The following is an 11935-nucleotide window of genomic DNA, read 5'->3' on the forward strand; positions in this document are numbered from 1 at the left end:
CAATAAAATCTATTTTCCTAATGATCTCACATCTCCATAGGCTAAGAAAGTACAGAATTTGAGATGCTAGCCTAGTGTCTTCCAATCTTAAGAGCCTATGTCTACCTACTTTGTGTTTAATTTTCATTAGTTTACCTTCTATTTTCAATATTATTTTTACTCAGCTCCTTTTATAAAGAACTACCCAATTAGGCCTCACACAGTTCTTACATAGGCATTGTTGTCTCTGTCAATCAGTCTTAGCCATTAACAGATTAGTTGGAAATACAGGAGCCTGGGCTTAAGGAAGGGAAAAAAGATCCACAAATGGTCAAATCTGCTTGTCTATCTTCATTTTCTTTTTACTTGAAAAGACTTTGTGTACTCTAATGACCAAACCTTACATTATTTTTTAACTTTTGAAATGGTTTGAGGCTTTTAGGCAAATAGCTTGTTAGTCCATGCCAGTCTTTTTGGTTACTTTTGTGCACAATGAAAGCAAACATAATCAGCAGTTTAATCTCCAAACACAAAAATCTGGCCTATATGATCCTCTTTTAACTAGTCCTCAATAGATGTGAGTATTTTGAGCCTGTTGCAGGATTATTTGTAGTTAATACAAAAGGAATTCTTAGCAAAAGAATTCCTGTCATGGCTGATACAGGGCAGGAGGGAGGGTCCTAATGGAGATGTCTGGAAGTAAATCTGAAACTGGTCCATGGTAATGGTAGGCATTCCTGAGCAACCAGGCCACTAAAAGTTTGTTTAAAATTCGTTTTTTCCAGTGAATTATTTGCCCTATTTTAAATACCTAACACAAACCTGAATGGGTTTAGATGTGAATTATAGTAATAGTAACAACTGCATATTTCATAGAACATAAGAAATTCCTGTAGTTTTCAGCTAGACGTGGAATATCATAGATAGGTAGATAGATAATAGAGTTATAACTATTCATAGAATTTGAATCTTAATAGATATATATTATGATAAAGGACAGACTCCAAATTTAACATGTATTGGCTGGCTGTAACAAGAAAATTTTGTCACCTGGGGGCCCCCTGAGTATTTAAAAGTCATGACATTTTTGTGTGAGTGTGTGTCTTGTTCCCTTTTTAAAAAATCTTTTTATTTTGTTTTTTTAAAAGGGGAAAAGGAAGAAGTAAGAGGAGTTGCCAGATATGGGGATTTTAGTTAGAAAAACTGAACTGGAAACAGATGATTATTCCACAATAAAAACGAAGAGTGGTGGTTATTGGTCTGAAGGTAAATTGCAAAATGTAAAACCTCATGTGGAGAAAAATGAATTTCATTTTTCTACAGCTGGCTCATCATTTCTAAGCTCTCCATTTCTATAATGCATTATCTCTTATTCCAGGCACGTAGCCCCTTGGCTTTCAGATATGTTCTAGATTTTCTGTTACTTACCACATTAGAATTTCTATTTTCAGTATCTTCTTGACAGTGCTGTTGTGAATGCTGCACAAATATTCATATTTTACTTGCACCTGATGTCACATAAGCAAGAATTTAGCTTGGGTGTTCATGGAAAATGGCTAGGGAGAGTTACAGTTATGTCCCATGAAATGCAGTATGTTCCCAGTGATTCTTAGGTGAGGATTAAAAATATTATAAACGTGAATAACGATCAATTTAATAAATAAATATTTCATACAAATAAATGTAAAATTGTTTACTATCCTTAGTATCAGGGAAATGCAAATCAAAACTACCATGAGATTTTATCTTACTTCATTTAGAATGAAAATTATCAAGACAGAAATAATAATAAATGCTGGCAAGGATTTGCAGAAAATGTACAGTCATATGTTGTTAGTGGGACTGCAAATTTGTATAACTACTTTGGAAAGCAACGTGGAGATTCCTGAAAAATGTAGGAATGGACCCACCATAAGACTCAGCTATCCCATTCCTTGGTATTTATCTGAAAGAACTGAAATCAACTTACTATAATGATACAGGCATATTATGTATATAGCAATTAAATTCACAGTAGCCAGTGCTGGGGTTGTAGCTCAGTGGTAGAATACTAGCCTAGCATGTTTGAGGCACTAGGTTCAATCCTCAGCACAACATAATTAATAAAAAATAGTTATTTTAAAAAGTTATGAAACCAGCCTAGGTACCTGTCAACAGATGAGTGGATAAAGAAAATGTGAGATATACATACACACACGATGGAGTATTACTCAGCCACAAAGAAGAATAAAATTATGGCATGTATTGGTAAGTGGATAGGGCTGGAGAATATCATGCTAAGTGAAATAAGCCAGACTCAGAAAGTCAAAGATCAAATGTTTTTTCTCATATGTGGAAGTGATGAAAATTAAATTAAAAATGGTAAATCTCATTAAAAATAGAAGGGAGATCAGTGGAGTAGAGAAAGGGGATTGAGGGAGAGAGAAGAGGGAAAAGATAAGGGGAGGAACTACAGAATAAAATTAGCCAAGTTGTCCTGTGTACATATATGAATATAGTACAGTGAATTCCCCTGTTGTTTATAATTATAAAGCACCAATTAAAAAAAAAAACACAATGAATAGACATAAAGAAGACCAGTATGGTAGAGGAAAGGGAGCAAGGGGAGGAAGGAGGAGGAGAGGAAAAGTGGAAGTACTAGGGACTCAAATGGAGAAAATTATATTCTATGCATGCATGAATAAACTCCACTATTATATGTAACTATAATGTACTAATAAGAACATTAAAAATGAAATAAATATTTCAAAATCATAAATTGATATCAAATAAAAGTATGCAGAGTGATTTAAAGCTTGGAATATTTATTGACATTTCTCTTTAGCAAAAACCTCATAAAATCCATACTGGAACCCAGTATTGAATACTAAACAGGATACAACTTAATACTACCTGGAAAAAAAATTGAGTGAAAGGAAGTGTAAACCTCCTCAAATAGAACTTGCATTTCTACTAAGAGTTCTTCTATGTCTAAATCATTAAAAATGGCATGTACTAATTCAGCTTTTAAAATAAAATTGATCATTAATGTCTTTTTTCTCTATTTTCTTTCACTAGGTACCACTTCTGGATGATTCACAGCAAAAAATAAGAGAAAAACATAACCCAGGTCAACATAAAAGCCAGAGCCAGAACAGGGGAGTCTCAGCATGTGAATAAAACAGCTCTTCTCTTTCAGAATAAAATATACCTTGTGCCATATATGGTTCTCACAAGTGTACAAAATCCCTGGTACCAAACAGATCTTTCATTTTTACATAAGATTAACTCAATTGCAAAGTCAATTCATCTGACAGTTTTAATTATTTACATTTTTTTTTCTTTTCCCCCTTTCCCTTGAAGAACTAGCTATATTTGAAATAGTGGTTTATGTCACACTGATTAAAATTATGCTTCTTCCACACCATTCAAGGGACCTCTAAAGGAGGACTCCTTCCCCAGTACAAAAGAAAAATTTCAGTTTTGCAAGGTTAATGTGGATATGAGTTTACATCAAGACCATCATATAGAATCACAGAATTTTCCAGGTGAATGATTGTGTTCCCCCATCAGACTATTAACCATCAGAGAATAGGTTTCTTTTTTCCTTGTCAAATTGTCTTTAGTAAGCATGTGTTCTTTTATAAATAACCTCTGTGCCCAAACAGCAGGAATAACAATTTCAAACAATTAAGAGAACAAAAACAATAACATTAGAACTTTTCCAAATCTTCCACAATGCCTTCTATTACTGCCAAATCTTGTATTTTATCTACTTGATGTTCCTTCTAATGTGTAACCATAGTCTTCCCTGCTTCAATTCATAGTTAATTCCTTTTTTGTTAAGAAATGGAAAATGAGAGGTGAATCTGAAAAGAAAAGTATTCAAACTGAGTCTTCTACAATATGTCTGAGTCTGCCAATGAATGAAGACGGGCCTGCCAAATAATTTTTTTTAAAGAGAGAGAGAGAGAGAGAGAGAGAGAGAGAGAGAGAATTTTTTAAATATTTATTTATTTTTATTTATTTACTTTTTAAAATTTTTATTGTTGGTTGTTCAAAACATTACATAGTTCTTGACATATCATATTTCACACTTTGATTCAAGTGGGTTATGAAATCCCATTTTTCCCCGTATACAGATTGCAGAATCACATCGGTTACACATCCACTGATTTACATATTGCCATACTAGTGTCTGTTGTATTCTGCTGCCTTTCCTTTATTTTTTAGTTATCGGCGGACACAACATCTTTGTTTGTATGTGGTGCTGAGGATCGAACCCGGGCCGCACGCATGCCAGGCGAGCAGGCTACCACTTGAGCCACATCCCCAGCCCCCTGCCAAATAATTTAATGCTAAGACAGACCACTGCCATCCATAGCTTCTTCAGAGGCTCAGCATCATGCCAGGACAGAGGGATGAAATGGAGTGTGTCTGATCAGATTGAGGGAGTCATTTCAGAATTTCCTTTTTATAAAATTTAAATATATTGTTCAATTTCCTAGAGTGACTATTCCAGATGGGCCAACTTGTTCAGATAAAATAGAAACTGACCTACAACCACTCTTCCAGTTTCAAGGAAGAAAGAAATACAGATTGGATTAGGCTGTTTATCATTTTTAAATATCGTCTGCCCTGAGGTGAGTTATAGTCACTGCCCTTTTCATGTGGGAAAAGGTGTAACAACAGAGATTGAAACAAGACAAGATGAGTTGTGTATATGTACAGAGAAGGGTTTCTGCCCAGCAGGCAGAAAGATCTAATAGCAAGGTTCCTTCTTTCTTGTAGTCCCTCACTATTTTCTCTACTTTCTCACCTTCTCAACTGTAGAAATGGAAAGCAATTCATTTATATTATAATTTGGAACCTATAACTCTTATTTTCTCCTATGACCCAATAACCCAGAGGTTAGATTTAGAGCCACTGTGTACCACCACCACCCCCCTTAGACTTTCAGTTCAGTGTCCTTGATGTCAGACACTGAGGATGAAGCCAGGGTAGTGAGTTGCAGCTGTTGCCTGTAATGTAACACTTTAGGAGAATTCCTGGCCTCTATGCAGGTCCCTATTAAAGAAACAGTACAGGGTCAAAACTGATCTCAAATATCACCTCCTTTGGAAAAGACTTCCCTCCACTCCACCCCTTGCCTCTTAACCCAGGGCACCAGTATTTCATGGTTTTTACCTCGATCACAGCATTCATCATGCCGCATTATTTTGTGTTGATTTTTCTGTCTCTTTTATTAGGCTATGAAATCTTTGGGGATGTGAACTCTGTCTTTTATCTCTGTATCCCCAATGCATAACACAGATCCCAGAACATAGCCGACTTCCAATATATGTGGAATGATTGACAGTTTCACACTAACATCTGTCTGCGTCTGAGGGTCACCTGGGGGAGTGTAAATTTCTTTTTTGTTTCCAACATTTTTATGAAAATTCAGCTACCAGAGAGAGATAACATGTTATGTCATTATCTAATGCCCTGGCATCTTTAATTTTATCACTATTTATATGTCCTAATTAATTATATTTGTGCTTCATAGTCATCTTACATTTTAATTATTTTATGACTAAAAGTTCATTTAATAAATTCCAATTATAATAGGTAATTATACTTAACCAAATAAGATGCTCACTGAATCAGACACAAGGGATTGCATTTGCTGGGATCAAGGATAGAAGAGGTTAAGAAAATGGGCTTTCTAATAAATGTCTTTCTTCTTTCAAAGTTGAAACTTTCCCTTTGTCCTTTTAATCTTACTCCTTGTTTCTCTGCCACATTCCTATTCCATAAATTATACCTTCTCATTCCCTTTCCACTAGCTAGTATTGAGCCAACAATAGGTTCAGTCCTCCTGTGTATCCTAAAAGAATATTCTCTCTATTCTTGTATCACCCCAGGCTACCCACCCCCAATGTTTAACTTTCTTTGCCAACCCTATGGAATTGTAGACAGAATAAGTTGATTACCCATAACCTCCACTGTCTTACCACCCACTCATTTCACAATCATTCTTACATCTGTCCCTCCTTTCCAATCAGTCTTTGCTATCTGAACTCCTATACATTATTCGTGCTGAAACCTCTCTCTCAGGGGTGACCTGCTCTTCAATAAATTCAATGGAAATAGATCTTAGAGATTAAGAACACAAGTTTCAGAGTTAAGCCAATTTTTATTTAAGTTAAGGCTGTGCTTTTAAACTATGAGGACTCAATCAAGTTTTATTTAAACTCCATACTCAGTTTACTTTTCTTTAAAATGGGGGAAATCACAGTCTATCTCAAAAGGGGTTCTGAGGATTAAATGGAAAATTCCTGTAAAGTGCTTAGCATGGTACAAGGAGCACAGAAAGTGATCAATAAGTGATATCAATTTAGCCTACTATAAACCATGATTCTTTTCAATTTTATAGCATTTGACACTAGAGACTAAATATCTTCTTCTGATACCCTGACCTTCCAATGGCACTCACCCTGCTGAGAAACTCTGCTTTTCTTCTTACCCTTCTAACTGCTTTGTTTCCAAGTACATAGGTGATGGGTCACTCTGCTCCAACCCCATCAGTATGATAATGTCCTAAGATTCAGTTCTTGGCTTATATTCTTTCTTTTTCAATGAGGTTGGATATATGGGTCTGGAATTCAGAAGTGAAGATATGGCATGTCTTCAGCCACACTCATTACCTTCCCTTGTAAATTGGCTTTCCTTTCAACTTGGTTCTTTCTATCACTAGTACCATAGATTTGACTTAGCTCCACCAAACCATACTGTTGGAAACACTCTACATACCACATTTGCTTTATAGTCTTCATATTTTTGCTTTTTGTGATCCTTTTTTTCCTGTTAAAGTTCAACCCATTCCTTAAAGACCATTTTAAATGTTTTTTTTCTTCTTCTTCTATATCTTTCTTGTCAATGTAGGCTCTAGAATAATTCTAGTTCTAACATTTGCTAGCTGTGTGAATATGGAGAAGTTACTACACAACTCAGCTTCAGTTTTCTCATTCATAACAGGAGAACAATAATAACCCCTAACTGATCAAGTTGGTATAAAGATTAAATTAAGTGCTGGATGCAGTTAAGCACACCTGTAATCCCAGAGGCTTGGGAGGCTGAGGCAGGAGGATTGTAAGTTCAAAGCTACCTCACTGATTTAGTGAGGCCCTAAGCAACTCAGCGAGACCCTGTCTCAGAATAAAAGATAAAAAGGGCTGGGGATGTGGCTCAGTGGTTAAGTGCTTCTGGGTTCAATCCCCAGTACCAAAAAAAACAAAAAGAATTAAGTGAGAAAATTTTTATGAAAGTGCTTTTAATAGCATCTGACATATAATAAACCTCAATAGAGGATAGTAATTATTGTTACTGTTGTTAGTACTACTCCTAAATACTAGTATTATCAGGTATTGTTCACTTGGGACTCCAGAGCAATTAAATTCTTCTTCATTTATTGAATTATCTCAGTGCTAAGTTTGGTGAGAAATATTTATCCACATGGGCTGACACCTGCCATTAACCCCTTCCAACTACTAGAATATGCAGACAAGAACAACTTCTTCCTTGTATTACTTTGTAGGGGCTCAATATGTTTTTGTTGAATTTAAGTAAATTGAATTATATTTCCTCCTGGTCTATTTTAGCATTTCCTTTGTTTTCTTCTCTTTTTGTTTGGTTCCAAAGGTAGAAGTAATAATCAGCATAAGAATGTAAAACCATTTGTTCTAATATTTATTTCCTATCTTTTTAAAAAATATTTTTAGTTGTAGTTGGACACAATGCCTTTATTTTATTTATTTTTATGTGATGCTGAGGATCGAACCCAGCACCTTATATGTGCTGGGTGAGCACTCTACCACTGAGCCCCAGGCCCCAGCCCCTAATTTTCTTTTTAAAAAATTTTTTAGTTGTTGATGGAACTTTATTTTATTTACATATATGTGGTGCTGAGAATTGAACCCAGTGCCTCACATCTGCTAGGCAAGCACTCTACCACTGAGCTACAACCCAAGCCCAACCCCCCTTATTTTCTATCTTTAAAATGATTCTGGTTTTCCCTTTGCTTAGTTTCCTATCAAATAGTTTAGTTAGGGACTGTGCTGACTGGAGCTAAGTGGCAGGAGCTTAGCTTTAGAGTTAATGGAAGAAATTGTGTGTTTGATTCATAGGAGGGGAATGCTTACCTTTCCTTTTTGCACTCTTTTCAAATACATCACTTATGCTTCTCTTTTAGAACAAGGAATGCTAGACAATATTATCCATTGATTTATTTTTGTGTACCGATCTTTAGACTCTGGAGAGCATATAAGAAAAGAAGTCATGTTCTTAACCCTAAAAAGAGGTCAGGTGAAGACCAGAGTCTTTTTCCTAAGCTGTCAGAGAGAACATTAAAAAATGAAGGAAAGGAAAGTAAATAAAGAATAATAACTATGCCCACTGGTGGCATTTAAGAGTAAAGCCTAGGTGAATCACAAAAGTATTTGTCATATATCCATACATTTGCCCCTTGATCCCTTTACATGGCCCCTCTATGGACCTCTTCATGTGCTGAGCACCAAATGTTCTTCCTAGACTCAATTTCAAAACCTAGCATCTCTCACTTCTCATTCACAGTCAGAGATAAATTTGTTGAGAACAGCTTAGGGAGTTTCAGTGAGCATATAAGAGAGAGAGTGTGTGTGTGTGTGTTTGTGTGTGTGTGTGTTAGATTTCAAATAGGAATGAAATTGCCTAAAAGGTGTCTCTGATGACTAGATTTTAAATGCTAACCTAAAGGTAGAAGCCATGGTAGGAATTCTGAAGAGATGGAGAAGCTTTCCTATGGATCTTGAATTCACATTACAAAGGTCATCTGCTTTGCCTACACATAATATGGTTTTGTCACCATAAAAAAAAATTGTCTAATTGTTATAAGGCCCAATACCAAAACTATTAGTTTTAAACTTTTATTTCAAAATTTCAAGACTCAAGAAATTGCTTTGTGTCCATATTCTCTGAAGATCAATAAATGAGGGGAGAAATTAGAACAAAATTATACAAGTTTGATTAAGATGATAGCTAAGTATAACTTTGAGCTTATCAGATCCTCCTTATGAAAAATAAAGCAAAGAACAATACCCAAATACATCTTAAGTAAGGATGTGAATTTATGAATGCATTCATTCTTTTATTGGCTCATAACAGGCTATATAAATAACCAGTTAACTTAGTTCTTGGTAATTCCTTTTATCTACAAGTTCTCTTTGTATAAATGCCTATATTACTGTAAAGAAATATTTAACAAGGAATTAAATAATAAAAATGACAGTGGAGAAACAGCATCTCAAGGCTCAATCCACCTGACCTACAAGCTATAATTACTTTTCTCTCAGAGAAGCAACAGAGGAAATTTCCATGACTGGAAGGAGAATGGAATGAATGTATTGAAGGTGCACCTTCACACCTGAGCACAAAGAGAAAGTTCTGTGTCAAATTCTTTTCCTCAAGACAGCAAAAAAGATAAACTGTATTTTGTGTAAAACTTGCACAACTGGGTGTGGCTGAAACTTCTCTCAGTGAGAATTGGCATGGTGATTAAATCTGTCTGGGGCTGTGGTTTTCCCAACTGAGAAAGTCAACCATTTTGATTTGTTGTACTTGGAATCTTTTCCTTAATAATGATAAGTTTTACACAAGTTAAATTATATGGTCTCAGTAAAGACATATTATAATAGGAGGGTGGAAGAGCCCACATAGCCTATTAGGAATAAAGTATTAAAATTTCTGTTCTATTCAGCAGGAACAAATCTGAGCTAACATCTTACTTAAGATTAGAAATAATTTCGTAAGAGTGAGATGTAAGTCTGGGGGCAAAACAGAATAGTGATTGCTGCCAAGAATTGTATAAAGAAGTTCCTCCAATTCTTTGCTCCACTATCTTCAACAAAAAAGGACAACTTTGACTTTTCTTCTTGAAGCTGTTAACAAGCCTCATTCAATACTGATAGAATAGGAACATTCAAAATCTATGGTGTTTCAAGCAGGCCATACTTTTAGTCCTCCTGTCAATGTCAAATTCTGTCAGCTGTAGAAAGCCAAAATGTCTTATTACCAGAAACATATGGAAGTTAGAGGAGGGATTCACCCATTACATTGAACTTTTTAAAAAGGTCTATTGACCATTTGCACAGCATTCAACACTAGATTTAGTGGAGAATGTAAAAGTGTATAGTTTGCCCTTTAATCTGAGGGAGTTTATGAAGACCACACTTGAACACTCTGAAGGTCAGGGGCCAGTAACTGCTTTGGTTCTGTGTGGCTGTCAGCAGAGTTAAGCCATAGAGTGTTCAGACAGGCTTAAGGCATAGGCAGAAAAGGAAAAGAAAGGGAGAAGAATGAGAATGAGTACTTTGGAAAGCAGGAAAAGACAAAGGAAAGACTGAGAATAACAAAAATAAAAGGTACAAAAAGGGTGAGGGAACTTTACTTAGGAAGATAGAAGACCACCAGGACAAAGTAAACTTTAGGCTGTCTGCCCTCTTTTGTGCATATCTACACCAACTTTAATGCTGGATTCCTTAAGCCAAAGCTGAGATTCACAGGTGGATTAGCTCTGCTTTCAAAATGAAAGCGTTGAAAGAAGGAAAAATAACAGGGGTTTTGCCATGCTTGAATTCCTTTATCTGCTTATTACAACTTCAGGGGCTTAGAGGTTCAACCTTGCACTGAGATTGAATCATGCCATTTCATTTTATAAAGCACTGAGGCTTGAATTGTACTGAGCCATCTTGCCTCTTATAGGGAGCTCACACTTCCAGTCAAAAGCAGGCCTGGGTTGGTTTGTTGATTCATTTCTGAAACTGGATTCTGGATGTCAAATGAAGGAGGGGCTGTTTTTTCAGGAAATTAGAGACTGTGTCAGGATAGCATGCTCTCACCATCCTTCTCCATTTGTTGTGAAGAAGGACCAAGTGGAATGATGGATGATTGGAGTGTTTATAACTATTGAATATGCCTAATATGAACTCTAGGCAATTAGGGCTATTCAGCTTTAACCTTTTGGCTGTGCTATTCATTTCAACCAGATGTACCAGATGCACTGATTAAGTCTACACTTTTATGGCATCTCCTATTTGCCTGAACACTCAATGAGATACAAATATGTTCTATTTTAAAAGATGCTATAGACACATTTCAAATAAAGTATGGAATGAACCCCCCATATTACATTTATTTATTTATTTATTTATTTATTTGATTTTGTTTTGTTTAGACAAAAAGGGCTATGCAAGTTTGCAAGTTCTCTGACTGCTTTTCCAAAGATACACATTCCCTTTAAAGAATTCTTACTGCAAAATTGAATCATATCCCCACATGTGAAATCCTTCTGTTCATTCTCCACTCTAAAGTTTATGATGATATAGGCAAGAATGCCGCAAGTTGTCGTATAATCACAGAATCCAAGGGAAGGAAGGAGAAGTTAGTTATTCTTATCACTTAAGAAATGAGAAAAGTAAGACCTACATAGGAAACAAAATTTTCTCAAATTAACACTGCAATTTATAGCAGAACTGAGACTTCTGATTTGGACAGAAGTATGATCATAAGATACTTCCTACTTAATATCTCTGTTCTCCTTCCATGGGTGATTTATACTTTGAACATTTTATGTTCAATTCATTGACATGTAATTCCTTCAATGTTTACTTTCTAGACAGTTTTCATTTACCCCAAAAACCTAAATGAATAATCACTTCTCTACTTTAGTTAAAACTTTTAAGAGAAGTAGTTGAATCTTCAACAATATTTTATTCTCTATAATGCCTTTCAAAGTTTCCTCAAAACTCTGATAAATATTTTTAAAAGCAGCACAGTTTGGGGAAACTGAACTCTGAATATGAAGCCAAAAAGATTTGGTTTGCAGCTCAGCAATGATACTTACTAGCTGTGTCCTTGATTAAGTAATTTGCCATAATGGAGCCTCTTTTTTTTTTTTTTT

Source organism: Marmota marmota, unplaced genomic scaffold (assembly GCF_001458135.2).
Source record: "Marmota marmota marmota unplaced genomic scaffold, marMar, whole genome shotgun sequence".
NCBI classification, from domain to species: Eukaryota; Metazoa; Chordata; class Mammalia; order Rodentia; family Sciuridae; genus Marmota; species Marmota marmota.